This window comes from Mirounga angustirostris, unplaced genomic scaffold (assembly GCF_029215605.1).
Source record: "Mirounga angustirostris isolate CCGP_5_RB_7025 unplaced genomic scaffold, mMirAng1.0.hap1 SCAF_2, whole genome shotgun sequence".
Taxonomy (NCBI): domain Eukaryota; kingdom Metazoa; phylum Chordata; class Mammalia; order Carnivora; family Phocidae; genus Mirounga; species Mirounga angustirostris.
In genome coordinates, this window is record NW_026991710.1 from 142,751,596 (window position 1) to 142,779,460 (window position 27,865).

At 35.8% G+C, this 27,865-nt stretch overlaps 1 protein-coding gene across 17 annotated transcripts in view; it reads right to left on the reverse strand.

Moving 5' to 3' along the window:
• Positions 1-27,865, reverse strand: part of DDX60 (DExD/H-box helicase 60) — a 202,919-nt gene that overhangs the window by 22,875 nt on the left and 152,179 nt on the right. For 5 of the 17 annotated variants that reach the window (XR_010409612.1, XR_010409627.1, XR_010409613.1 and 2 more), the window contains 4 exons: positions 19,772-20,020; positions 16,399-19,589; positions 7,446-7,531; positions 6,372-6,502 (listed from right to left, as the gene is read on the reverse strand). The gene's annotated coding sequence lies outside the window, so the exon portion shown is untranslated. The remainder of the gene's footprint in view (positions 1-6,371; positions 6,503-7,445; positions 7,532-16,398; positions 19,590-19,771; positions 20,021-27,865) is intronic. The other 12 variants (XR_010409625.1, XR_010409624.1, XR_010409622.1 and 9 more) reach the window with 10 other exon arrangements.

The window sequence follows — 27,865 nt, forward strand, 5'->3', positions numbered from 1 at the left end:
CATATTTGATCATATTCTTTTTTTTAATCTTTTTAATCTTTGTCTTTTTCTTTTTCTTTCTTTTTTCATTCTTCTTTCTTTCTTTTCCTGGGGTTTCAGGTCTCTTCTGATTTGTTTAGTGTATATTTTTCTGGGGTCGTTTTTATCCTGTTATCATTTTGTTCTCTCATTCATCTATTCTCCTCTGGACAACATGACAAGATGGAAAAAATCACCTCAAAAAAAAAGGAATAAGAGGCAATATCGACTGCCAGGGACCTAATCAATACAGACCTTAGTAAGATGTCGGAACTAGAGTTCAGAATGACGATTATAAAGAGACTAGTTGGGGTTGAAAAAAACATGGAAGATACTAGAGAAACCTTTTCTGGAGAAATAAAAGAACTAAAATCTAACCAAGTTGAAATAAAAAAGGGTATTAATGAGGTGCAATAAAAAATGGAGGCTCTACTGCTAGGATAAATGAGGCAGAAGAGAGAATTAGTGATATAGAAGACCAAATGATGGAAAATAAAGAAGCTGAGAAAAAGAGAGATAACCAACTACTGAATCACGACGGCACAATTCGAGAGAGAAGTGATACCATAAGAAGAAACTTTAGAATAATTGGGATCCCAGAAGAAGAAGAAGAGAGAGAGGGGCAGAAGGTATATTGGAGCAAATTATAACAGAGAACTTCCCTAATTTGGGGAAGGAAACAGGCATCAAATCCAGGAGGCACAGAGAACCCCCCTCAAAATCAATAAAAATAGGTCACACCTGAACATCTAATAGTAAAACTTATGAGTCTCAGAGACAAAGAGAAAATCCTGAAAGCAGCTCGGGAGAAGAGATCTGTAACCTACAATGGTAGAAACATTAGACTGGCAACAGACCTATCCACAGAGACCTGGCAGGCCAGAAAGGACTGGCATGATATACTCAGAGCACTAAATGAGAAAAATATGCAGCCAATAACACTATATCCAGCTAGGCTGTCACTGAAAATAGAATGAGAGATCAAAAGCTTCAAGGACAAACAAAAACTAAAGGAATTTGCAAACACGAAACCAGCCTTACCAGAAATATTGAAAGGGGTCCTCTAAGCAAAGAGAGAGCCTAAAAGTAACATAGACCAGAAAGGAACACAGACAATATACAGTAACAGTCACCTTACAGGCAATAAAATGACACTAAATTCATATATTTCCATAGTTACCCTGAATGTAAATGGCTAAATGCCCCAATCAAAAGACACAGGCTACCAGATTAGATAAAAAAACAAGATCCATTGATATGCTGTCTGCAAGATATTCATTTTAGACCCAAAGACACCCCTAAATTTAAAGGGAAGGGGTAGAAAACCATTTACCATGCTAATGGACACCAAAAGAAAGCTGGGGTGGCAATCCTTATATCAGACAAATTAGATTTTAAACCAAAGACTGTAGTAAGAGATGAGGAAGAACATTATATCCTACTTAAAGGGTCTATCCAACAAGACGATCTCACAATTGTAAATATCTATGCCCCTAACATGGAAGCAGCCAAATATATAAGCCAATTAATAACAAAAGCAAAGAAACACATCAACAACAATACAAGAATAGTAGGGGACTTTAACAGCCCCCTCACTGAAATGGACAGATCATCTAAGCAAAAGATCAACAAGGAAATAAAGACTTTAAATGACACTATGGACCAAATGGATTTCACAGACATATTCAGAACATTCCATCCCAAAGCAACAGAATACACATTCTTCTCTAGTGCCCATGGAACATTTTCTGGAATCGATCACATCCTAGGTCACAAATCAGGTCTAAACCCATACCAAAAGATTGGGATCATTCCCTGCATATTTTCAGACCACAGTGCTTTGAAACTAGAACTCAATCACAAGAGGAGAGTCAGAAAGAACTCAAATACATGGAGGCTAAAAAGCATCCTACTAAGAATGAATGGGTCAACCAGCAAATTAAAGAAGAATTTTAAAAATTCATGGAAACAAATGAAAATGAAAACACAACTGTTCAAAATCTTTGGGATGCAGCAAAGGCTCCTAAGAGGAAAGTATAGCAATACAAGCCTTTCTCAAGAAACAAGAAAGGTCTCAAGTATACCACCTAACCCTACACCTAAAGGAGCTGGAGAAAGAACAGCAAATAAAGCCTAAACCCAGAAGGAGAAGAGAAATCATAAAGATCAGAGCAGAAATAAATAAAATAGAAACCAAAAGAACAGTAGAACAAGTCAAGGAAACTAGAAGCTAGTTATTTGAAAAGAATTAAGATTGATCATCCCCTCGCCAGATGTATCAAAAAAAAAAAAGAGGGAAAGGACCCAAATAAGTAAAATCATGAATGAAAGAGAAGAGATCACAACCAACACCAAAGAAATACAAACAATTATGAGAACTATTATGAGCAACTATATGACCGCAAATTAGATAATCTGGAAGAAATGGATGTATTCCTAGAGATGTGTCAACTACCAAAACTGAACCAGAAAAAATAGAAAACCTGAACAGACCTATAACCACTAAGGAAATTGAAGCAGTCATCAAAAATCTCCCAACAAAAGCCCAGGGTCAGATGGCTTCCCAGGGGAATTCTGCCAAATATTTAAAGAAAAATTAATACCTATTCTTCTGAAACTGTTCCAAAAAATAGAAATGGAAGGAAAACTTCCAAACTTATTCTATGAGGCCAGCATTACCTTGATCCCAAAATCAGACAAAGACCCCATCAAAAAATAGAATTACAGACCAATATCCTTGATGAACATGGATGCAAAAAATCTCATCAAAATACTAGCCAATAGGATCCAACAATCCATTTAAAGGATTATTCACCACGACCAAGTGGGATTTATCCCTGGGCTGCAAGCTTGGTTCAATATCCACAAATCAATCAATGTGATACAATACATTAATAAAAGAAAGAACAAGAACTGTAGGATGCTCTCAATACATGCAGAAAAAGCATTTGACAAAGTACAGCATCCTCTCTTGATCAAAACTCTTCAGAGTATAGGGATAGAGGGTATATACCTCAATGTCATAAAAGCCATCTATGAAAAACCCACAGCAAATATCATTCTCAATGGGGAAAAACTGAGAGCTTTCCCCCTAAGGTCAGGAACACGGCAGGGATGTCCACTATCACCACTGCTATTCAACATAGTATTAGAAGTCCTAGCTACACAAGCAGACAACAAAAAGAAATAAAAAGCATCCAAATTGGCAAAGAAGAAGTCAAACTCTCACTCTTTGCAGATGATATGATACTTTATGTGGAAAACCCCAAAGATTCCACCCAAAACTGCTAGAACTCAGACAGGAATTCAGTAAAGTGGCAGGATGTAAAATCAATGCACAGAAATCAGTGGCATTCCTATACACCAACAATAAAACAGAAGAAAGAGAAATTAAGGAGTTGATCCCATTACAATTGCACCCAAAACCATAAATTACCTAGGAATAAATCTAACCAAAAAGGCAAAGAATCTGTACTCAGAAAATTATAAAATACTCATGAAAGAAATTGAGGAAGACACAAAGGAATGGAAAAACATTTCATGCTCATGGATTGGAAGAACAAATATTGTGAAGATGTCAATGCTACCTAGAGCAATCTACACATTCAATGCAATCCCCATCAAAATACCATCCACTTTTTTCAAAGAAATGGAACAAATAATCTTAAAATTTGTATGGAACCAGAAAAGATCCTGAATAGCCAGGGGAATGTTGAAAAAGAAAAGCAAAGCATCACAGTTCCAGACTTCAGTCTCTATTACAAAGCTCTCATCATCAAGACAGTATGGTGCTGGCACAAAAACAGACACATAGATCAATGGAACAGAATAGAGAGCCCAGAAATGGGCCCTCAACTCTATGGTCAACCAATCTTTGACAAAGCAGGAAAGAATGTCCAATGGAAAAAAGTCTCTTCAACAAATGGTGTCAGGAAAATTGGACAGCCACATGCAGAAGAATGAAAATGGACCATTTCCTTACACCACACACAAAAATAGACTCCAAATGGTGGAAAGACCTAAATGTGAGACAGGAGTCCATCAAAATCCTAAATGAGAACACATGCAGCAACCTCTTTGACCTCAGCTGCAGCAACTTCTTCCTAGAGACATCGCCAAAGGCAAGGGAAGCAAGGGCAAAAATGAACTATTGGGACTTCATCAAGATAAAAAGCTTTTGCACAGCAAAAGAAACAGTCAACAAAACCAAAAGGCAATCGACAGAATGGGAGAAGATATTTGCAAATGACATATCAGATAAAGGGCTAGTATCCAAAATCTATAAAGAATTTATCAAACTCAACACCCAAAGAACAAATGATCCAATCAAGAAATGGGCAGAAGACATGTACAGACATTTTTCCAAAGAAGACATCCAAATGGCCAACAGACACATCAAAAAGTGCTCAACGTCGCTTGGCACCAGGGAAATCCAAATCAAAACCTCCATGAGATATCACCTCACACCAGTCAGAATGGCTAAAATTAACAAGTCTGAAAGGAAAGATGTCAGCGGGGATGCGGAGAAAGGGGAACCCTCCTACACTGTTGGTGGGAAGGCAAGCTGGTGCAGCCACTCTGAAAAACAGTATGGAGGTTTCTCAAAAAGTTGAAAATAGAACTACCCTACGACCCAGCCATTGCACTACTGGGTATTTACCCCAAAGATACAAATGTAGGGATCCGAAGAGATACGAGCACCCCGATGTTTATAGCAGCAATGTCCACAATAGCCAAACTATGGAAAGAGCCAAGATGTCCATGGACAGATAATGGATGAAGAAGTGGTATATATATACAATGGAATATTATGCAGCCATCAAAAGGAATGAAATCTTGCCATTTGCAATGACGTGGATAGAACTGGAGGGTATTATGCTGAACGAAATAAGTCAATCAGAGAAAAACATGTATCATATGACCTCACTGATATGAGGAATTCTTAATCTCAGGAAACAACCTGAGGGTTGCTAGAGTGGTGGGGGGTGGGAGGGATGGGGTGGCTGGGTGATAGACATTGGAGAGGGTATGTGCTATGGTGAGCACTGTGAATTGTGCAAGACTATTGTATCACAGATCTGTACCTCTTAAACAAATAATACATTATATGTTAAAAAAAAAAAAAAGAAGAAGAAGATAGCAGGAGCGGAAGAATGAAGGGGGGGAATCGGAGGGGGAGACGAACCATGAGAGATGATGGACTCTGAAAAACAAACTGAGGGTTCTAGAGGGGAGGGGCTGGGAGGATGGGTTAGCCTGGGGATGGGTATTAAAGAGGGCACGTTCTGCATGGAGCACTGGGTGTTATATGCGAACAATGAATCATGGAACACTACATCAAAAACTAATATTGTAATGTATGGTGATTAACATAACATAATAAAATAAAGAAAAAAAACAGATATTATAAAAAAACTAATGATGTAATGTATGGTGATTAACATAACATAATAAAGAAAAAAAACAGATATTATAAAAAAACTAATAATGTAATGTATGGTGATTAACATAACATAATAAAATTTAAAAAAAAGACACCACGATATAGATCAAAGCAAATATATATACTTAATATATTATATAAATAATAGTGTCTACTTAAATGTATATATTTTAAATGTCTAGCATTTTTCCAAGAAAATATAGCATATAAAAATGCTTATAATAGGCAGTACAAAATGTCATAATGTAGGGCATACTATGGCACTTGAACTGAGAGAATCAAGGTAGTATTTGAGCTGTGCCTGTAGACAATATTTTTTAAATAATGAATAATTAGGATTTGCTCAAGTGTGGAGGAAAAGTCATTCCAGATAAAGGAATTGAAAGGCAATGCAAGATTTAGAGAAACATGAATAATCCAGATATCAAGAAAATACATGAAAAATGAGATTCCTATGGTGTGAAACAGGAATGACAGCATAGCACTAGACCACAAGTGAAATAAAGTATTTCAAAGCAATTATTTTTCTGTAAGCCCAAACTGCCCTCCATATATGTTTTTTACTTTGATTTTGTTCTTATAAAATAAGGTGTAAAACACCCTAGCTACATTATGCTTAGTCACACTAAAATTTGCAGTAAATCACATTATTTCAAAATAGATAATCTTTGGGAAAGAGCTTCATCTTCAAGTTTAACAGGTTTACCATTAGCTATGTGGACTTCATCATGTTACTTAATCTCTTAGAACTAAGTTTCTTTTTTATTTCCTCTGTAAATTAAAATAAAATAAAATAAGAGTTACATAAGGACCAATTATTTTAAATGTATAAGAGACCCTAATCTGTCACAAGCACATAGAGTATGCTCAATAATTCTGAGCTCCCCCACCTCGGTTGACATAGTCATACCTAGTCTAACTCTGTACAATGGCTTTTCTATTCTTTTTCATTGTTGTTTCTTTTAGCTTTTTTGTGATGAGCCAGAATTTTCCATTGTGCTCCCAAGACGTTGCCAGTATCTTTTAGTTAACACCAACCATCTAGTTTTAACAAAAAAAAAAGAAAGAAAGAAAGAAGAAAGAAGAAAGAAAGAAAGAAAGAAAGAAAGAAAGAAAGAAAGAAAGAAAGAAAGAAAGAAAGAAAGAAAGAAAGAAAGAAAGAAAGAAAGAAAGAAAGAAAGAAGAAAGTCAGAAGAAAGAAAGAAAGCTGTTATTGTCACAGAAAAACAATTCTATAGTATCATTTGTTTTCTAATAAAAATCATTAAAAAGTTATTTTTAATAGTTTTTTTTTTAAGTAGGCTCTACACACAATATGGGGCTTGAACTCATGACCCCAAGATCAAGAACATCATACTCTACTGACTGAGCCAGCCAGGTGCCCCTAAAAAGTGATTTTTAAGAGAATAAAAATCTTCTCTAATTTTGAACACATTAAAAACTATATTTATGTTCACATAGTTTAGTCAGTTGTTACTTTTTATACCAAGAACTAATACTTTGAATTTCCTCAAGAAATGCATTGACTAAATATATTGGTAATATCCATTTGCACTGTACATGTCCCATTTTGAAAACATTTTTTTGGTGTTTTGCATAAGAAAGTAGTAAAAAAGTGTACTGGAAGGATCATTCTAAATTAACTGCCTTTGCCTGTTCTCTGAGAATCTAAATATCAAACTACAAACAGGAAAATTAAATCACTCTCATACAAAGTTCTTAAGGGATCAGGTGAGTATGTAAATCACATCTAGTCAAAGGATGAGAGAAAATGCTTTCTAGTTAAATGCAACCAAATTCAAAGAAAATAAGTTTTGAAGAGAGGTTTGGTTTGGTTTGGTTTGGTTTGGTTTGGTTTGGTTTGGTTTTGTCTTAGAGGTTATTTTAAATAACCTATGACCAGATAGAATTAGCTATCTATTAATTGTGACAATAATGAATGTAAAACTCAGGCTTACTCAGTGAGATGTTCAGGATTACTTACGCTAGCAGAAAGTGCAGGAAGGGACACCAAATCATAACAAGATGTTTCCAAACTTCTGCTCCAATTTCTGCCCCCAGACAGTAAACCTGGCAGTGTGGTTAAATAGACACAACATAAAAATCAGTTACAATTTTTTTCCAAAATGCTAATTATTATGCTACCAGAACTTATTATTCCCTTCTCGCTCCACATTCAGTAATTCATTCACCAACTGACAAAGTTAGTCAAAGAATCCAACATTATTTTGAGAAGAATAAAAGTGGATTTGAGACTTTAACAATATATATTAAAAAATAAATTGCTCTACCATGCATTATGATAGCTAAACTATAATAAAGATTTCTACATGCCATGGTAATAATTCATAAATAAGAACAAATGAACAACCCTCCCCACCACACACACACACAAATTTTGTAACTTTTATTTACAAATGAAATTTTGGTTAAAATATAGATTGTCATGAAAAGAAAATATATGAAAAAACTACAAAATAAAACATTTATTTACGTGCCACAATCCCACCACTGAAATACAGACAAAAATGTCTATAAAATAAATTAATTTATAACTCCAGTCCTTAGCCTGTAAATGTACATAGAGCATTTATTTTATACCAATTGGAAATCTAAAGAAAACTTGAGTCCTGTGACTGTAAATGGAGGCAAGATAAATGAAGGATTTGTTATAACTTTGCCACAGTGATACGTGCAAGTAGAGAGGGAGACAAACCATGAAAGACTCTGGATTCTGGGAAATAAACTGAGGGTTGCAGAAAGGCAGGTGGGTTGTGGGATGGGGTAAGTGGGTGATGGGCATCTGGAGGAGGGCATGTGATGTGATAAGCCCTGGGTGTTATATGCAACTAATGAATCATTGAACACTACATCAAAAACTAATGATGTACTCTATGTTGGCTAACTGAAAAATAAATATATAAAATAGTGCAATTAATAATAATATGTGAAAGTAGGAACAACTTTATGACACTTGATTTTTTTTAAAAAATTTTTTTAACTTTATTTATTTATTTGACAGAGAGAGAGCACAAGCAAGGAGAGCAGCAGGCAGAGGGAGATGGAGAAGCAGGCTCCCCGCTGAGCAAGTAACCCAATACAGGGCTCGATCCTAGGAACCTGGGATCATGACCTGAGCTGAAGGCAGCTGCTTAACTGACTGAGCCATCCAGGAATTCCTTAAAAATTTTCTATAAAATTCTCAACTAATAATAAAATTTTATTTAGTAAAATTAGATCCATATATATATTATGCCTTATATCTAATAGAATAAGAAAATGAGAAGGAAAAAACAAACAAATAATTCCGTTTCAAAAGTCCTATGTGTATGCTTTATTTCTGATTTTTACTAAAACAGTTATCCTTTAAAGGTCGCTATGTAACAGGAACTGTGAAGAAGTAAAGAAGTAAAGAGAAGGTTTCAAAGGACTTTTCTTCAAAATAGGAAGAAAAAAGGAAAAGAAAAGCATGTAAAGGACATCAAAAATACAATATTGTTTGCAATGTCACTCCTTCCTTAAATAAATTATCTATATGAGGTTCTGTTTCTGGGTTCTCTGGCACATTTTGCTACTGTGTTTATCCCTAAATGGACACTGTCTTGATTATCATAGGTCTAATAAACTCTGACTCCTGATAGAGCAAGTTTGCTCACCTTGATCTTTTTCAAGTGTATCTTGGCTACTTTTGTCCTTTTGCATCTTCATGTAAATTTCAGAATCAGATAATCAATTGCTCATTCCTCCTATCAAGCATACCCACTCCCACCCCAAAATGGAAACACAAGGAAAAAAAATCTGGAAGATTTGTTGTCATTATACTGAATTTACAGAACAATTTAGGGACCTAATAATATGTGTGTCTAAACTGATCTACAGATTCAGGCAATTATAATCATAATATTGAATATTCCAATACAAAAACATGGACTATTTCTCTATGTATCTCTATTTAAATAGTTTTATTCTTTTTTAAAAAATTCTATTTAAATATCACTTGGTAAAGTTTAAAGATGTCTTTATAAAACTCTTGCACATCTTTTTAAAGATTTATTCCAAAGTACTTCATATGTTTTGTGCTATTATAAATGCTACTAAGATTTTTGCTTATCTCATTTCCCCAACATATGTTGCCACCATGAAAATTACTTACTTCAAAGGATGAAAAATATAATATAGAATATGATAATAAAATATAGTATTATATATTATATATAATATAATACAGAATATAATAATAAAATATATTCTTGACCTAAATGTAACTATGCTAGAAATATGAAACAAAAAGATAGTTTAAAAAATAGTAATTTTGGAAATTAAGAAATACAGTTCTAAATACTCAGTGGACCAAAAAATAAATCATAATGAAAATTAAAAGACACTTTAAACTGAATGATTGAAAAATTAAATATTTCAAGTGTGGCTAAAACAGTACTTTAAGATTAATATATAACCTTCAAATGCCTGTATTACAAAAGACCTGAGAAGTAATGTTCAAAGTACATTTCATCTTCCTAAATTTATAACTTGCTTGTTCTGTTTGTTTGTTTTAGTCTGTTTACCTTTTTTGTTTGCTTGTTTCTATTTTGTTTTTTAATTAATTCCTAGTAAAATTCATTGAACTAATGCTAGCTAGAAGTACAAAGCATTTTTAAGATTTATTTATTTATTTATTAGAGAGAGAGAGCATGAGAGGGGGGAAGGGCAGAGGGAGAAGCAGACTCCCCGCCGAGCAAGGAGCCCGATGTGGGACTCGATCCCGGGACTCCAGGATCACGACCTGAGCCAAAGGCAGGCGCTTAACCAACTGAGCCACCCAGGCGCCCCAAAGCATTTTTAAACTGGCAATAGAGAAAACATGTCTAATTTTAGCCATCAATGTACCTGGTACTAAGTAAATAGGAAGTAACCCTTAAAAGATAGTTGGTTCAAAGGAGAGTTCAAGATGACGGAGGAGTAGGAGACCTAAATTTCATCTGGTCCCAGGAATTCAGCTATATAGCTATCAAACCATTCTTTTTTTTTTTTTTTTAGATTTTATTTATTTATTTGAGACAGAGAGAATGAGAGACAGAGAGCATGAGAGGGAAGAGGGTCAGAGGGAGAAGCAGACTCCCTGCCGAGCAGGGAGCCCGATGCGGGACTCGATCCCGGGACTCCAGGATCATGACCTGAGGCGAAGGCAGTCGCTTAACCAACTGAGCCACACAGGCGCCCGCTATCAAACCATTCTTAACACCTATGAATTCAACTGTAGATAAAAGAAAAGAATAGCTGAAATTCTATAAACAGAAAAGTGACCAATTTCTGCAAGAATGACAAGACGGAAAAATTCACCTCAAAAAAGAGGACAAGAGGCAATACCGACTGCCAGGGACCTAATCAATATGGACATTACTAAGATGTTGGAACTAGAGTTCAGAATGATGATTTTAAAGATACTAGCTGGGCTTGAAAAAAACAAGGAAGTTATTAGAGAAACCCTTTCTGGAGAAATAAAAGAACTAAAATCTAACCAAGTCGAAATCAAAAAGGGTATTAATGAGGTGCAATCAAAAATGGAGGCTCTAACTGCTAGGATAATGAGGCAGAAGAGAGAATCAATGATATAGAAGACCAAATGATGGAAAATAAAGAAGCTGAGAAAAAGAGAGATAACCAACTACTGGATCACGATGGCACAATTCGAGACATAAGTGATACCATAAGATGAAACAACATTAGAATAATTGGGATCCCAGAAGAAGAAGAAGAGAGAGAGGGGCAGAAGGTATATTGGAGCAAATTATACCATAGAACTTCTCTAATTTGAGGAAGGAAACAGGCATCAAAATCTAGGAGGTACAGAGAGCCCCTCTCAAAATCAATAAAAATAGGTCAACACCCTGACATCTAATAGTAAAACTTACAAATCTCAGAGACAAAGAGAAAATCCTGAAAGCATCTTGGGACAAGAGGTCTGTAACCTACAATGGTAGAAACATTAGATTGGCAGCAGACCTATCCAAGAGACCTGGTAGGACAGAAAGGACTGGCAGGATATAGTCAGGGTACTAAATGAGAAAAATATGCAGCCAAGAATACTACATCTAGCTAGGCTGTCATTGAAAATAGGAGAGATCAAAAGCTTCCAGGACAAACAAAAACTAAAAGAATTTGCAATCACCAAATCAGCCCTACAAGAAATATTGAAAGGTGTCCTCTAAGGAAAGAGAGAGCCTGGAAGTAACATAGACCAGAAAGGAACACAGACAATATGCAGTAACAGTCACCTTACAAGCAATACAATGACACTAAATTCATATCTTTCCATAGTTACCCTGAATGTAAATGGGCTAAATGCCCCAATCAAAAGACACAGGCTACCAGATTAGATAAAAAAACAAGACCCATCGATATGCTGCCTGCAAAATATTCATTTTAGACCCAAAGACACCCCCAGATTAAAAGTGAGGGGCTGGAAAACCATTTACCATGCTAATGGACACCAAAAGAAAGCTGGGGTGGCAATCCTTATATCAGACAAATTACATTTTAAACCAAAGACTGTAGTAAGAGATGAGGAAGGACACTATATCCTACTTAAAGGGTCTATCCAACAAGAAGATCTCACAATTGTAAATATCTATGCCCCTAACATGGAAGCAGCCAATTATATAAGCCAATTAATAACAAAATCAAACAAACACATGGACAATAATACAATAATAGTAGAGGACTTTAACATCCCCCTCATTGAAATGGACAGATCATCTAAGCAAAAGATCAACAAGGAAATAAAGACTTTAAATGACACACTGGACCAAATGGACTTCACAGATCTCTTCAGAACATTCCACCCCAAAGCAACAGAATACACATTCTTCTCTAGGGCCCATGGAACATTCTCCAGAATAGATAAATCTTGGGTCACAAATCAGGTCTCAACCCATACCAAAAGATTGGGATCATTCCCTGCATATTTTCAGACCACAGTGCTTTGAAACTGGAACTCAGTCACAAGATGAAAGTTGGAAAGAACTCAAGTACATGGAGGCTAAAGAGCATCCTACTAAAGAATGAATGGGTCAACCAGGAAATTAAAGAAGAATTAAAAAAATACATGGAAACCAATGAAAAGGAAAACACAACTGTTCAAAACCTTTGGGATGCAGCAAAGGCAGTCCTAAGAGGAAAGTATAAACTAATACAAGCCTTTCTCAAGAAACAAGAAAGGTCTTAAATACACAACCTAACCCTACACCTAAAGGAGGTGGAGAAAGAACAGCAAATAAAGCCTAAACCCAGTGGGAGAAGAGAAGTAATAAAGATCAGAGCAGAAATAAATAAAATAGAAACCAAAAGAACAGTAGAACAGATCAACAAAACTAGGAGCAGGTTCTTTGAAAGAATTAATAAGATTGATAAACCCCTGGCCAGACTTATCAAAAAGAAAAGAGAAATAACTCAAATAAATAAAATCATGAATGAAAGAGAAGAGATCACAACCAACACCAAAGAAATACAAACAACTATAAGAACATATTATGAGCAACTACATGCCAGCAAATTAGACAATCTGGAAGAAATGAATGCATTGCTAGAGACATATAAACTATCAAAACTGAGCCAGAAAGAAATAGAATACCTGAACAGACCCATAACCAGCAAGGAAATTGAAGAAGTAATCAAAAATCTCCCAACAAGCAAGAGCCCAGGGTCAGATGGCTTCCCAGGGGAATTCTACCAAACATTTAAAGAAGAATTAATACCTATTCTTCTGAAACTGTTCCAAAAATAGAAATGGAAGGAAAACTTCCAAACTTATACTATGAGGCCAGCCTTACCTTGATCCCAAAACCAGACGAAGACCCCATCAAGACAGAGAATTACAGACCAATATCCTTGATGAACATGGATTCAAAAATCCTCATGAAAATACTAGCCAATAGGATCCAACAGTACATTAAAAGGATTATTCACCACGACCAAGTGGGATTTATTCCTGGGCTGCAAGGTTGGTTCAACATCCACAAATCAATCAGTGTGATACACTACATAAATAAAAGCAAGGACAAGAACTATACGATCCTCTCAATAGATGCAGAAAATGCATTTGACAAAGTACAGCATCCTTTCTTGATCAAAACTCTTCAGAGTATAAGGATAGAGGGTACATACCTCAATCTCATAAAAGCCATCTATGTAAAACCCACAGTGAATATCATTCTCAATGGGGAAAAACTGAGAGCTTTCCCCCTAAGGTCAGGAACATGGCAGGGATGTCTACTATCACCACTGCTATTCAACATAGTATTAGAAGTCCAAGCCACAGCAATCAGACAACACAAAGAAATAAAAGGCATCCAAACTGTCAAAGAAGAAGTCAAACTCTCACTCTGCAGATGATATGATAGTTTATGTGGAAAACCCAAAAGACTCCACCCCAAAACTGCTAGAACTCATACAGGAATTCAGTAAAGTGGCAGGATAGAAAACCAATACACAGGGTGCCTGGGTGGCTCAGTCATTAAGCGTCTGCCTTCGGCTCAGGTCATGATCCCAGGGTCCTGGGATCGAGTCCCACATCGGGCTTCCTGCTCAGTGGGAAGCCTGCTTCTCCCTCTCCCACTCCCCCTGCTTGTGTTCCTGCTCTCGCTGTCTCTCTCTCTGTCAAATAAATAAATAAAATCTTAAAAAAAAAAAAAAAGAAAGAAAGAAAACCAATACACATAGATCAGTTGCATTTCTATACACCAATAATGAGACAGAAGAAAGACAAATTAAGGAGTCAATCCCATTTACAATTGCACCACAAACAACAGGATACCTAGGAATAAATCTAAGCAAAGAGGCAAAGGATCTGTACTCAGGAAACTATAGAATACTCATGAAAAAAATTGAGGAAGACACAAAGAAATGGAAAACATCCCCTGCTCATGGATTGGAAGAAAAAATACTGTGAAAATGTCTACGTTACCTAGAGCAATCTACACATTTATAGCAAGCCCTATCAAAATGCCATCAACTTTTTTTCAAAGAAATGGAACAAATAATCCTAAAATTTGTATGGAACCAAAAAAGACCCCGAATAGCTAGAGGAATATTGAAAAAGAAAAGCAAAGCTGGTGGCATCACAATTCCGGACTTCAAGCTGTATTACAAAGTTGTAATCATCAAGACAGTATGGTACTGGCACAAAAACAGACACATAGATCAATGAAACAGAATAGAGAGCCCAGAAATGGACCCTCAACTCTATGGTCAACTAGTCTTGGACAAAGCAGGAAAGAATGTCCAATGGAAACAAGACAGTCTCTTCAACAAATGGTGTTGGGAAAACTGAACAACAACATGCAGAAGAATGAAACTGGGACACTTTCTTACACCATACACAAAAGGAAATTCAAAATGGATGAAAGACCTAAATGGGAGACAGGAATCCATCAAAATCCTAGAGGAGAACACAGGCAGCAACCTCTCTGACCTCGGCCATAGTAGCTTCTTACTAAACACATTGCCAGAGGCAAGGGAAACAAAAGCAAAATGAACTATTGGGATTTCATCAAGATAAAACTTCTGCACAGCAAAGGAAATAATCAAAACAACTCCCCATGGACTGGGAGAAGATATTTGCAAATGACATAACTGATAAAGGGTTAGTATCCAAAATCTATAAAGAACTTGTCAAACTCAACACCCAAAAAACAAATAATCAAGTCAAGAAATGGGCAGAAGACATGAACAGACATTTCTGCAAAGAATCCATACAAATGGTTAACAGACACATGAAAAAATGCTCAACATCACCCAGCTTCAGGGAAATATAAATGAAAATCACAATGAGATACTAGCTCACACCTGTCAGAATGGCTAAAATTAACAACACAGGAAACAACATATATTGGCAAGGATGCAGAAAAAGGGGAAACCTCTTTCACTGTTGGTGGGAATGCAAACTGGTGCAGCCACTCTGGAAAACAGTGTGGAGGTTCCTCAAAAAGTTAAAAAATAGAGCTACCCTACAGCCTAGCAATTGCACTACTAGGTATTTACCCAAAGGATACAAAAATAGATTCAAAAGAGTATGTGCATCCTGATGTTCATAGCAGCATTATCAACAATAGCCAAACTACGGAAACAGACCAAACGTCCATCAACTGAAGAACATATAAAAAAGATGTGGTATATATATCCTATGGAATATTAGTCATCAAAAAGAATGGAATCTTGCCATTCACAACTACATGGGTAGAACTAGAGTGTATTACGCTAAGCAAAATAAGTCAGTCAGAGAAAGACAAATACCATACGATTTCACTCATATATGGAATTGAAGAAACAATACAGATGAACATATGGGAGGAGGACAAAAAAAAAAGAGAGAGAGAGGGAAACAAACCATAAGAGACTCTTAAAGATAGAGAAAAAAAACTGAGGCTTAATGAAGGGAGGTGGGTAGGGAATGGGCTAGATGGTTGATGGGTGTTAAGAAGGGCACTTGTGATGAGCACTGGGTGTTATAAGTGATGAATCACTGGATTCTCCTCCTGCAACCAATATTGCACTGCATTTTAACTAACTAGAATTTAAATAAAAATTTGAAGAAATTTTTTTAATTAAATTTAAAAAATAGAGAAACATTGACTTGATGCTTAAAAAAAGTTCAAGCTTTAGGGCGCCTGGGTGGCTCAGTTGGTTAAGCGACTGCCTTCGGCTCAGGTCATGATCCTGGAGTCATGGGATCGAGTCCCGCATCGGGCTCCCTGCTCGGCAGGGAGTCTGCTTCTCCCTCTGACCCTCCTCCCTCTCCTGCTCTCTGTCTCTCATTCTCTCTCTCTCAAAAAATAAATAAATAAAATCTTAAAAAAAAAAAAAAAAAAGTTCAAGCTTTAACTTTTAAACATTAGCACATCCAGGTGAACAAAGCCCCCAAGATGCGACGTAGAACGTACAGGGCTCATGGTCAGATTAACCAATACATGAGCTCTCCCTGCCACATTGAGATGATCCTTACTGAAAAAGAGCAGATTGTTCCTAAACCAGAAGAAGAGGTTGCACAGAAGAAAAAGATATCCCAGAAGAAACTGAAGAAACAAAAACAAAAACAAAAATTTATTCTGCAGAATAAATGCAAATAAAAATAAAAAGAGAAAAAAAACCTTAATAACATATTTTAGATGGCACAGTGTGTGCACATTGACATTTCCATTAAAACAACAATCTCATTTGGGGAAAAATGAAATGAATTTGTGTAACAGATGTATGTTGTGGTTGATGCATTCAAAAGGACTTAAGCTTATTTCATTAAAAAACACTCTCTCACATAATACATTGGGAATATGAAATCATTACAGTTTGAAACCATCACCACTAAAGGAAGCTACTTACTCATGTTAAAATGTCAGATAAGGAAAGCATTCTACTTTGTATAGAAAATATAATTCTTTGAACATTGACCAAACTATTAAATAAGAAAAATCACATAAATAATCCATTCAAATGTATTTGTCAAGGTAATTGTGAATTTAATTTATCCTCACATTAAAACCTTCAACTGCATAATGGAGTGCCATAATATGTGTTAATATCCATTACATGTGTAGATCTTCGAAGTACCTGATCATTCAAGGTGTCATGACAGTAATCTCTTGTAAAAACTCTACACATCACTAGTCCTTTTGGCAGTGCTTTGGTGAATAAATTGCGGAGAGTTCCTACCATTTGACTAACAAGAACCTTAAATCGTAAAAGACATAATCTGCTATTCAGTAATTATTGACTAGACTGCAAAAAATTATTTAAAGTAAACCAATGTCTGGAACAATTTACGTGCAAAAAAGTGCAGTACCAATTTTATATAACTCTTTCTTAATAAAAGAATTACAGGTGACCTTTGAACAACATAGGTTTGAACTGTGCAGGTTCACTTCTATGCAGATTTTTTTCAATAAATAAAGTACAATACTGTGAATGTATTATCTCTTCCTTATGATTTTCTTAATAACATTTTTTCTCCAGCTTACTTTATTATGAGAATACATTTTTTAGTAAATTTAACATACAAAATATGTTAATGAATTGTTTATGTTATCAGGAAGGCTTCCGGTCAATGGTAGGCTATTAGCAGTTAAGGTTTGGGGGAGTCAAAATTTATATTCAGATTTTTGACTGTGACAGTGCCCCAACCCTGGGTTCAAGAGTCAACTGTACTTTATATCTAAATGGTTCCCACTGGTCCATTTTAAAGTTTTTCCTAATGTATAATATATCACACAATGTTTATTGATGTGACAGCTAGAAACTATAAACAACAATCTATGCCACATAAATGTGATCTACATCTGTACAGGTGAAATCAGATGATTTTTTATTAAAAAATTGAGTTAGCTATCCAATGATAGATGCATTACTTAATTTCACCAAACCTCAGTTTCCCCATCTCTAAAGTGAGAGGACTGGGTCATACAATACAGATGATCCTTCGCAACATAAACATTCTGAATCTCTTCTCTCAGTGCAACTTTAAGGCTTGCAATTAAGGTTTCTCCTAGGGAAAGAGAGAGGAAGGAACACCCTGAGTCCCTTCTGGGTGAAGAGAAAAGTTCTGATTTAGCCAAGAGCTTCTTGACTGCTTTATACAGTTGCGGGGAAGGAAGAAGCCTGCAGTCATCAGTGGCTATTCCACGGAGCATTTATCCGACCACAGCACAATTGAGAATAGCTGCCTCTCCCTCTCCCTCCCTCTCTCTCGTGAACTTGTCCATGCTCTCTCTCTCTCTGTTTTTTTTTTTTTTTAATATTTTATTTATTTGAGAAAGAGATAGCGAGAGAGAGCATGAGCAGGGACGGGGGAGAGGGAGAAGCAGGCTCCCAGTTGAGCAGGCACCATCCCAGGACCCTGAGATCATGTCCTGAGCTGAAGGCAGACACTTAACCAACTGAGCCACTCAAAAGTGTCAAATCTTGTCTTAATAACTGCTGGACCTAGAGAGTTTTAAGCAATAAAATGAATAAAAATCAAGTGTGGACAGTACCAATTATTGATCATTGTTTACATCCAGACAATATATTAGATGCTTTACATACATCATTTCACTTAATGCTTAGAACAGTAGCAGTTAAGGTGGGCTCTTAAGTTAAAGGAGTAATACCCGCTTTTGCAAATAAAAATATAGAAGACCCAGTTTGGGATAAATATTATTGCATGACACAAACTTATATTTTAAAAATTAATTGTTTATCTGAACTTCAAATTTAACTTGCCTGTGCTTGATTTAGGAAGTTGGAAAGTTACATCTCCAACCCTATTTTCTTTATATGTATAATGAGGATACTAATAAGTCTCACCTCATGTGGCTATTATACGATTTAAGCAAATTAATCCACATAAAATGATACCATAATGGCAGGAGTTATTATTAATTATAAGGATTAATATAGAGTATGGGCTGCACTGACATTTTTTAAGAAGAGGGTCTTTCCATGTTTTACGCTTTTAATATTTACTTTCCCGTGACCATAATTAAGAGATAAATGTCTTTCATCTTCCCTCCAATCAAAAATGTTCATTTTCTGGCCCTAATTCACAACATGGTTGTGCCCCAATTTGCCGATTATTTAATTTGTGCATATTCCTTGGATAAAGAGTATTATATTAAAATCCTTGCTCTTCCACTGACATTTGGGTATAATTTGTTTTCCTGGAAACTTGATTTCTTACATGTAATATCAGGGTATTGGAACCTACCTCAAAGAATTGTGAGAAATAAATAAGAATTTATACATATATAATATATTAATATAATATATATTATTTTATATTATAATAAATGATAATTTATAAAAATAAATCATATTGACTAAAACTCTTTATAATTTACATATAAATTATTATGATGATTCCATAAATGTGTAAAAATTATATAAATATATATATATATGGTTGTGGTTACTGCATTTTGTTGCAGTTAGCTCAGCATGTGCCTGAGTCCCTTGAGATACTGATTATTAACCACCTTCAGAGCACAGCAAGTGCTATTCTCTTCAGAAGCCCCGTGGGTACTTAACAAGATACTTAGCTCATGATTGATCTTGAAGAACTGTTTCCTGAATTGAAATTCAAACTGAATCCATCCACCAAGACCTATCACATACACAAATAGTCATGATGTTATTACTGGATTAAACAAGAGAAAATCTTATTCTTTAGACATCAAAAAGTTTCCCAAAGTCATACAGGACAGAAGAATAAGAATTATGTGGCCAATACCAATTCTTTTGACCTTTTATTTCAAAAACACTTCTAAAATTAACATACTTATATACCTGGTTTTGAACAGTATTCTATCCATAATTTGAAGCAGGCATCTAATCCTACTATTTCTGCAGTAAATTTTGTAGCTTTAACAAAGCATGTTTGGAGAAAATCTTCTAGTCTTTTTATTCCAGAACTGTGATTTTCTTTAATTTCCTTTTCAATATACAGGGACAAATTATTCCATCTTTCTTCTTCTCTTTTCTCTAGTTTAGCTGTCTCCTTTGATTTTCTTCAATAAGTCCTTCTGCATTTGCCTTCTAAGAGACAAAGAAATAGAACAAAAATTGACAATAAAACAAATGTTTTTAGGATAATACATTTGATATTTTTGAAAGAAATCTTGAAAATCTCAGGCCATTAGTTTACCATTTAGGACATTCAAGTAGCACATCAAATTGGATCTTGAAGTTCCTAAATAAAGTGCAAATGTCTATACTTTATACAAGTATGATACTTTGTCATTCCCTTGTCTGTCTCTTCAGCTATTATTTCCTTAATCCCTTATGCTGAAAATCAGTGTTCTGGCATTCCAAGTCTGTGCGGTTGAGTTTAAGAAAAAGTCTATTTCAAACTAATATTCAATTGAGATAGATATCATTTATAAGACTAGACAAATTGTGGTATAATCACAAAAACTGCCCAGGCCTGTTGCATGCTGCACTTCATAGAAGAAGAAATAAAGCCTTTGCCCAGTGATTCCCAGAAGAAATCTAATCAGTCTGAATGGGGTACAGTAGAAGCAATTGTATGGTCTAATATCTTAATATCTAGATTACCATATGCAATAGAGAATGCTGCCATAGACAATCTGTGACAAACTTTTCTTTCCAGAACTCAGGGCATGTCCTTCTTCAGATCTCCTTCACCCTCTACCTCCTCTATATGGAAACAATAGGATCAAGGACTCCTGAGTACCAGTGAAGTAATGTTAGCTCCTGAGGAGGAGCACATACCTAACCAGGGGTAAAAGGATATCTTTGGAGAGTGTGGTAGCACCCAGAAACATGATCTTCCTTAAGCACAAAAGAGAATGGAGACTAAGGAAATATTTTCATCCTATACGACAAGGAATATTATTTTTTAAATATGTGTAGCTGCAAGGGCGCCTGGGTGGCTCAGTCCTTAAGCATCTGCCTTTGGCTCAGGTCATGATCCCAGGGTCCTGGGATCGAGCCCCGCATCGGGCTCCCTGCTCTGCGGGAAGCCTGCTTCTCCCTCTCCCACTCCACTTGCTTGTTTTCCCTCTCTCACTATGTCTCTCTCTGTCAAATAAATAAATAAAAATCTTAAAAATATATATATGTGTAGCTGCAAGCAATGAATAAGCAAAAAGAAAATACTATAGCGATAGTACATAAAGGACATGGAAGAAAAATTAATAAGGAAGAGACACAAAAGAACTCCAAATTTTGAAAAGATACTCATGTCACTGGTGTTCAAAGAATTGAGATTAAAATCCCTGAGAGGATTCCGGGAAGAAAAAGCAGGGACTCTCATATACTCATGATGCTAATTATAGCTGAATGGTCAAAAGGGCAGGTTCTCGAGTCCAACCTGGGTCAGTGACTCACTGTGTAACTTAGCACACTGTTTTTCACATAAGAGTTTGATAAATTGATAACACTATTATTATTACATGTATTAGTATTAAAATAAGCATAAAAATTTTTATAGTTTTTTAAATAAGAATGTATCAGTATATATGAGAAATCTTAAAATTTTTCATAGTCTTTGATCCAACAATTACTTCTTTAAGTAATTAGAAACAGGTAGAAAGATTCATAGCACAGGCTATCACAGTAATGAAAATATAATGAACAATAATATAAATAAATACATTATAGAAAATAATGCAAATACTAAAAGGAAAATTTTATTTCTAGCTCATTGAAACAGAAGGCTCTCCAAAATACACTGTGTAAGGGAGAAAATAATAAAACCACATGTACATTTTAAAATTTTGTGTATATTTTTAAATATGTACAGATTGAAATATTTGGAAGGGCAGTCACCCGAAAGTTGATAGATGTAACTTTGAGAGGGTTAAAATTTTAATGATTTCTCACTCTTTTGATACTTTTCCAGATAACCTAAATTTACTAGCTGTGTTTGGCCTGTATAATCATTTTTTTTAAAGCTATTTAAAATTTGGGAGACAATGTGCTATTATGGAAGTATAGTTAATAACACAGAAAAATGTCCATTATATGTTGATAGGTGGGGAAATATGTTAAAAATATAGAAAGGGGTTTTTCTTGTAAATAAATACACTACATGAACAAAAATGACTGAAAGGTTATATGTCAAAATGATAATAGTGGTTATCTGTGAGATAACTTTTTTTTTCTTATCTATTTTTCCATATTTCAAAAGGAAATAAGCAAATAATAGCATGGCCATATTACAAAGTATACAGCTACAAAATTGTGTTTCAAAAAATTTTTAAAAATATGAAAGGGAAAATGACTACAAAGAAATGCACATGCGAACAGCACTTAACTCTGTATGAAGATCCTATTAGGATGTTTTTCTTCATTACACGTTTCTTCATTTTACAATTATTCCAAAAGGAGAATAAATTATTTTATCTTTTGTAATTCATGGTTAGTATTTAGAGTATACTTGATTTGCAGCTATTTCTTTTTTTTAGAAAAATGAGTTTTTTCTTCTCTAATAACACAAGATTATCAATCTGTACAATGCTGGATATTGTTAATGAGGATCTCACATGGAAAGAGTAGAGCCTTAGGACCCCCACATGACAAAGTCCTACTAGTCAAGAATGTACTTGGTATTTTCTTTCCTTCTGCACAGAAGAATTTTCTGGAGGTGACAGAGATATTTCTCTTAAAATCCTTACTGATTTGTTACATCCTACCAAAGTTTCCAAAGATGTGATAAAAATTATGTAATTTCTGTATTTTTCTTCTTTCTTTGGCATGTTTGGATTTAGCAGTAGGAAATAAATTATTAAAATATGCTGACAATGTTATTTATGAGTCTCATTAATGAAAAAGACTTTGACAGATACCCTTACAACTCACATTAAACTAATGATAAACATGTTAGAGATGGAGATATGGGAACTCAAATTATTTGAGCCATATTTAAATATCTTGGAGGGATCTAAATCAGCATCTGGTATTTGCATTTTCACTTTATTACAATCTACTAGGCATTATGGGTATATCCCATAGAATAAGTTGATGGTGAGCTTATGCCCTTCTTTTCTTCTGGGCCATCAAAACCACAGGAGAAAACACCAGCTCTTTGGCATTGTTGTGCAATAGCGCAAGCTCAAGAACAAAGCATGCGAACACTCCATAAGAGCATTGGATTTGGAAACAGAGTCTCCGAGAACTACCCCAGAATTAAGTCAGAAATAACTGGCTAAAACCATTTAATCAAATTCCAGGTGATATCACAGAGTAGACTTGAAAACAAGATATTATCAATTTTCAGACTACTCTTAGTCTGCAGCAGTATTACATACAACTAAAAGGAGTGTATCCTGGGTGCCTGGGTGGCTCAGTTGGTTAAGCGACTGCCTTCAGCTCAGGTCATGATCCCAGGGTCCTGGGATCGAGTCCCGCATCGGGCTCCCTGCTCTGCAGGGAGCCTGCTTCTCCCTCTCCCACTCCCCCTGCTTGTGTTCCCTCTCTCGCTGTGTCTCTCTCTGTCAAATAAATAAATAAAATCTTTTAAAAAATAAATAAATAAAAAATAAAAAAATAAAAGGAGTGTATCCTTTTTCCATACTGAAGCCAAAGCAAATCTTCTAAAATGTAAACCTGATCATGTCTCTCATGTGGTTTGAACATTTCAATGCCTTCCTGTGGCTCTTCTATTATTCAATATCTCCATTAAGGCTTACAGAAGTCTGCGTGATCCAGACTCATCTCACATCACTCTCTGTACTTCCAGCTCATTAGCCACTTCCTGTCATGGCGTCCCTCTACTGACTATGTCCTCCCTCGCCCCCACTACCACACACCCAGCTAATCACCTTCATCTTTCAGATTTGGCTTGAAAATTCCCCAATCCTTGTAGCCTACCCTCTTCATACCCTTTACCTAGTTGTAGTATTCATAGTTTTAAAGAAGTATCTCTGTAATGGTTTGTCCAATATCTGCCTTGCTAGACTGTGAAGCATTACAAGAGCAGAAATATCTTTCACGTTCCCTGTTGTATTCCCAGAACCTGACACAAAGCTGTGCACATAGTAGGTCTCAATTCATAGGATAGATGTTGAATGAATGTGTCAGAGATCTGCAGTACCAATCTGGCTGCCACTTTCCAAGCTATAAGAAATCCTAATTGTGTGCAACTGATTTTTAATTTTTCCTACACTGATTTTCTTGTACCAGTTTGAAATCCAAGAAGAGAACAAGATTACAAAACTATACTGGCCCGTGATATCTTATTGCCCAAATAATTATTAGGTTATTTGAACATTTAAACCTTATTTCACTTAATAAATACAATTACCAAACAATATTTTAGAGCAAATAACTAATGTAGTTAGTAATTTTGGAAACAATGACCATATAACCTGATTAATGAAGGCATTGGGCCTTACAAGATAATACAACAGGAATTTTTGGGCGCTTGGGTGGCTCAGTTGGTTAAGCGACTGCCTTCGGCTCAGGTCATGATCCTGGAGTCCCGGGATCGAGTCCCGCATCAGGCTCCCTGCTCGGCAGGGAGTCTGCTTCTCCCTCTGACCCTCCTCCCTCTGATTCTCTCTGTCTCAAATAAATAAAATAAAATAAAAATCTTAAAAAAAAAAACAAAACAGGAATTTTTAACAAAGAGGAACAAAGAACTAAAGAAACTTTAATAATAATATGTAAATATGTTGTTGCAACCTAAGAAAAATAAAAAGCTAAAGATCCTGTCTAGACAAAACAGCTTTTTACCCCAATAGATCAATTGAAATATCATTTTTCATACTATAGAAACTAGCTTCTTTCCAGTTCTGCTGCAAAAGGTTGGGAGTTTGTATGGTGGCAAAGAGAGTAAAGAGGAGTATAAATTCATTCATCTCAGATGAGTCTTTTATTTTTCTGATATATATGATATAATTCTTTAATAAATAAGAATGTTGAAAATGTTTACTAGATACTAGTTATATTTACCATTACTGTTGCACCCAGTCCTTTCAAAATTATCACTGAGGGGTCTAAAAGAATGCCAGTGTGTGAGTTCATCACATTCTCCCCTCTTTTTTTTTTTTTTTTTACATTTTAGCAGTTTCTTTTTTAAAGATTTTTATTTATTCATTTGAGACACAGAGATACAGAGAGAGAGAGAGAGAAAGCATGAGCAGGGAGAGAGGCAGAGGGAGAAGCAGGCTCCTCGCTGAGCCAGGAGCCCGATGTGGGGCTCGATCCCAGGACTCTGGGATCATGACCTGAGCCAAAGGCAGACACTTACTTGACTGAGCCACCCAGGTGCCCCTACATTCTCTCCTCTTAAAAAGAGATAAAATAGCTGGATCATCACTGGGGGGAAAAAAAATGAAAAGCATACAGTATAATATGCATGATTTTGGTTTATTTTCTACTTTAAAAAGTTCTAGCTATGAACTTATTTAATGGGTCTCCATCTTTAATTTTATAACTATGAATAAGCAAAATAGGTTTTAAAAAACTTAATGTATTTCTTGAAGAAATAGTTAAGAAGGGGGCAGGAATTCTGTAAAATTGTCTCTATGGTGATAAAAAGAACATGTTAAGAATTTATTTGTATGTGGGATTGAATTAAGTAACAAATAATGTTGAAGGAGATGTGGCCTCACTGATAAAACATGATATTTCTGAAATGGAAAGACCCTTCTGGATTATTTTAGCTTGTTTATTTGTGGGGGTATGTGTGAATTTGTAAAATATTTCAAACATGGAGAAAAGATTAGAGAAAAAAGACACCTGTGAACGTATTATTCATTCCTTCCAAACTATTTGCTGAATGCCTGCTATGTGCCAGGTAGTCTTCCAGATTCTGAGACTACATCAGTGAATAACACAGACTTTAAAAAGTCAAAAAAACATCTCTATGAGTTTATATACTAATAGAAGTCTACAGAAAATAAAGAAATATAAAGACAGAATATATACTATGCCAGATGATTAAAAAAAGCATGAAGGAAAAAAATAAAGCAGGGAGACAGAATAGTGAGTTCTGGGAGGAAGAGATGGTGTGATTCTAAGCAAGATGGTCAGGAAAAGCCTTGCTGAGAAGGTATTTGAGCAATGGGTTAAAGGTTGTTTGAGTCAGAAAAATTTGACCAAATAGAACAAACAGCAAGAAGGTTGAGAGGTGGGAGAGCAACTGTTGCTTTCAAGAAACACAGTGGCCAAGACATGGAAACAACTTAGATGTCCATCAATAGATGAATGAATAAAGAAAATGTGGTGCACATATACAGAATATTACTCAGTCATAAAAAAGAAGGAAATCCTGCTATTTATGACAACATAGTTAGACCTTGAGGGTATTATGCTAAGTGAAAAGAGCCAGACCAAGAAAAAAAAAAAAAAAACTAAACAAAAAGCAAGCTTATAGAAACAGAGTAGTTTGGTGGTAGCCAGGGGCTAAGGGATGGAGAAAATGGAAAGATGTTGGTCAAAGGATACAAACTTCCAGTTTTAAGATGAATAAGTCCTGAAGATCTAATATATGTCATTCTAAGTACAGTTAATAATACTGTTTTATATACTTGAAAGTTGCTAAAAGTGTAGGTCTTTTTTTTTTTAAGATTTTATTTATTTGAGAGAGAGAGAATGAGAGAGAGAGAGAGCATGGGAAGGGAGGGTCAGAGGGAGAAGCAGAGTCCCCACTGAGCAGGGAGCCCGATGAGGGACTCAATCCGGGGACTCCCAGAATAATGACCTAAGCCAAAGGCAGCCGCTCAACCAACTGAGCCACCCAGGCACCCCAAGAGAGTAGGTCTTAAATGTTCTTACAACAAAAGGCAATTATGTAAGGTGATGGATGTGTTAATCTAACCTAATTATAGTGACCATTTTGCAATATATACATGTATCACAACATCATACTTTATACCTAAAACTTACACAATGTTATATGTCAATTATATCTTAAGAAGCCGGGCGGGGGGATGGGGTGAGTAGGAGGGGTTGTGAGTAGAAACAGAAAGGAGGCCAACATGGACAGGGCCAGAGATCTTGGGAGAGATTAGTAGGAAATTAGGTCAAAGAGATAAGAAAGAGGGACTCCTGGATGGCTCAGTCGGTTGAACGTCTGCCTTTGGATCAGGTCATGATCCTCGGGTCCTGAGATCGAGTCCCACATGAGGCTCCTTGCTCAGCAGGGAACCTGCTTCTCCCTCTGCCTACCACTCCCCCCTGCTTGTGCTCGCTCTCTCTCTCTGACAAATAAGTAAAATCTTAAAAAAAAAAAGAAGTGAGGGAGTAGTTTTTGGAGGATAGAGAGCAGTAGATCCCAGTCCTTTTAATCTGAGTGAGTTGAAACTCCTTGGAAGGCTTTGAGCAAAGGAGAGAAATAATCTGATTTTCCCCCCATAACATCACTCTGGCTGCTGTGTTGAGAGCATAGTGAAAGAGGCAAAGGCAGAAGCAAGAGACCAGTAAGGGGCTATTGCAATAATCAGGAGATGATGGTAGATTGTATAGGATATGCAGGATAGGCAGAAGCAAGAAAAGGAAATACTCTCCATGGATTTTGAAGGAGGAGAAATGAGGTTGACTGATAGACTGGATGGGATATGAGAAATACAAAAAGAAGTCAAGGATGATTCCAAGAATTCCAGCCTGAGAAACTGGAAAAAAAGAGAAGGTGGAGATAGAAAACACTGAGGGAAGACCAGGTTCCCATGAGATCAGGAGTTGGCATTTCCACAGAGTTTGGGATGTCTATGAGACATCCAATTAGAATCAGGAGTTTAGAGACTTGAATCAAGGTACAATTTTGGGAATTTATAGCAAAAATGCTGGAGATATGAATTCAAGATTTGCTGATATTATAGCAAAAAAAAAAAAATGGTATTTAAAACCATGACACTAGGTGACCAAAGGAATGATCACTTACTTAGTCAAATGTTAATGGTTTTCTAGGTTGGC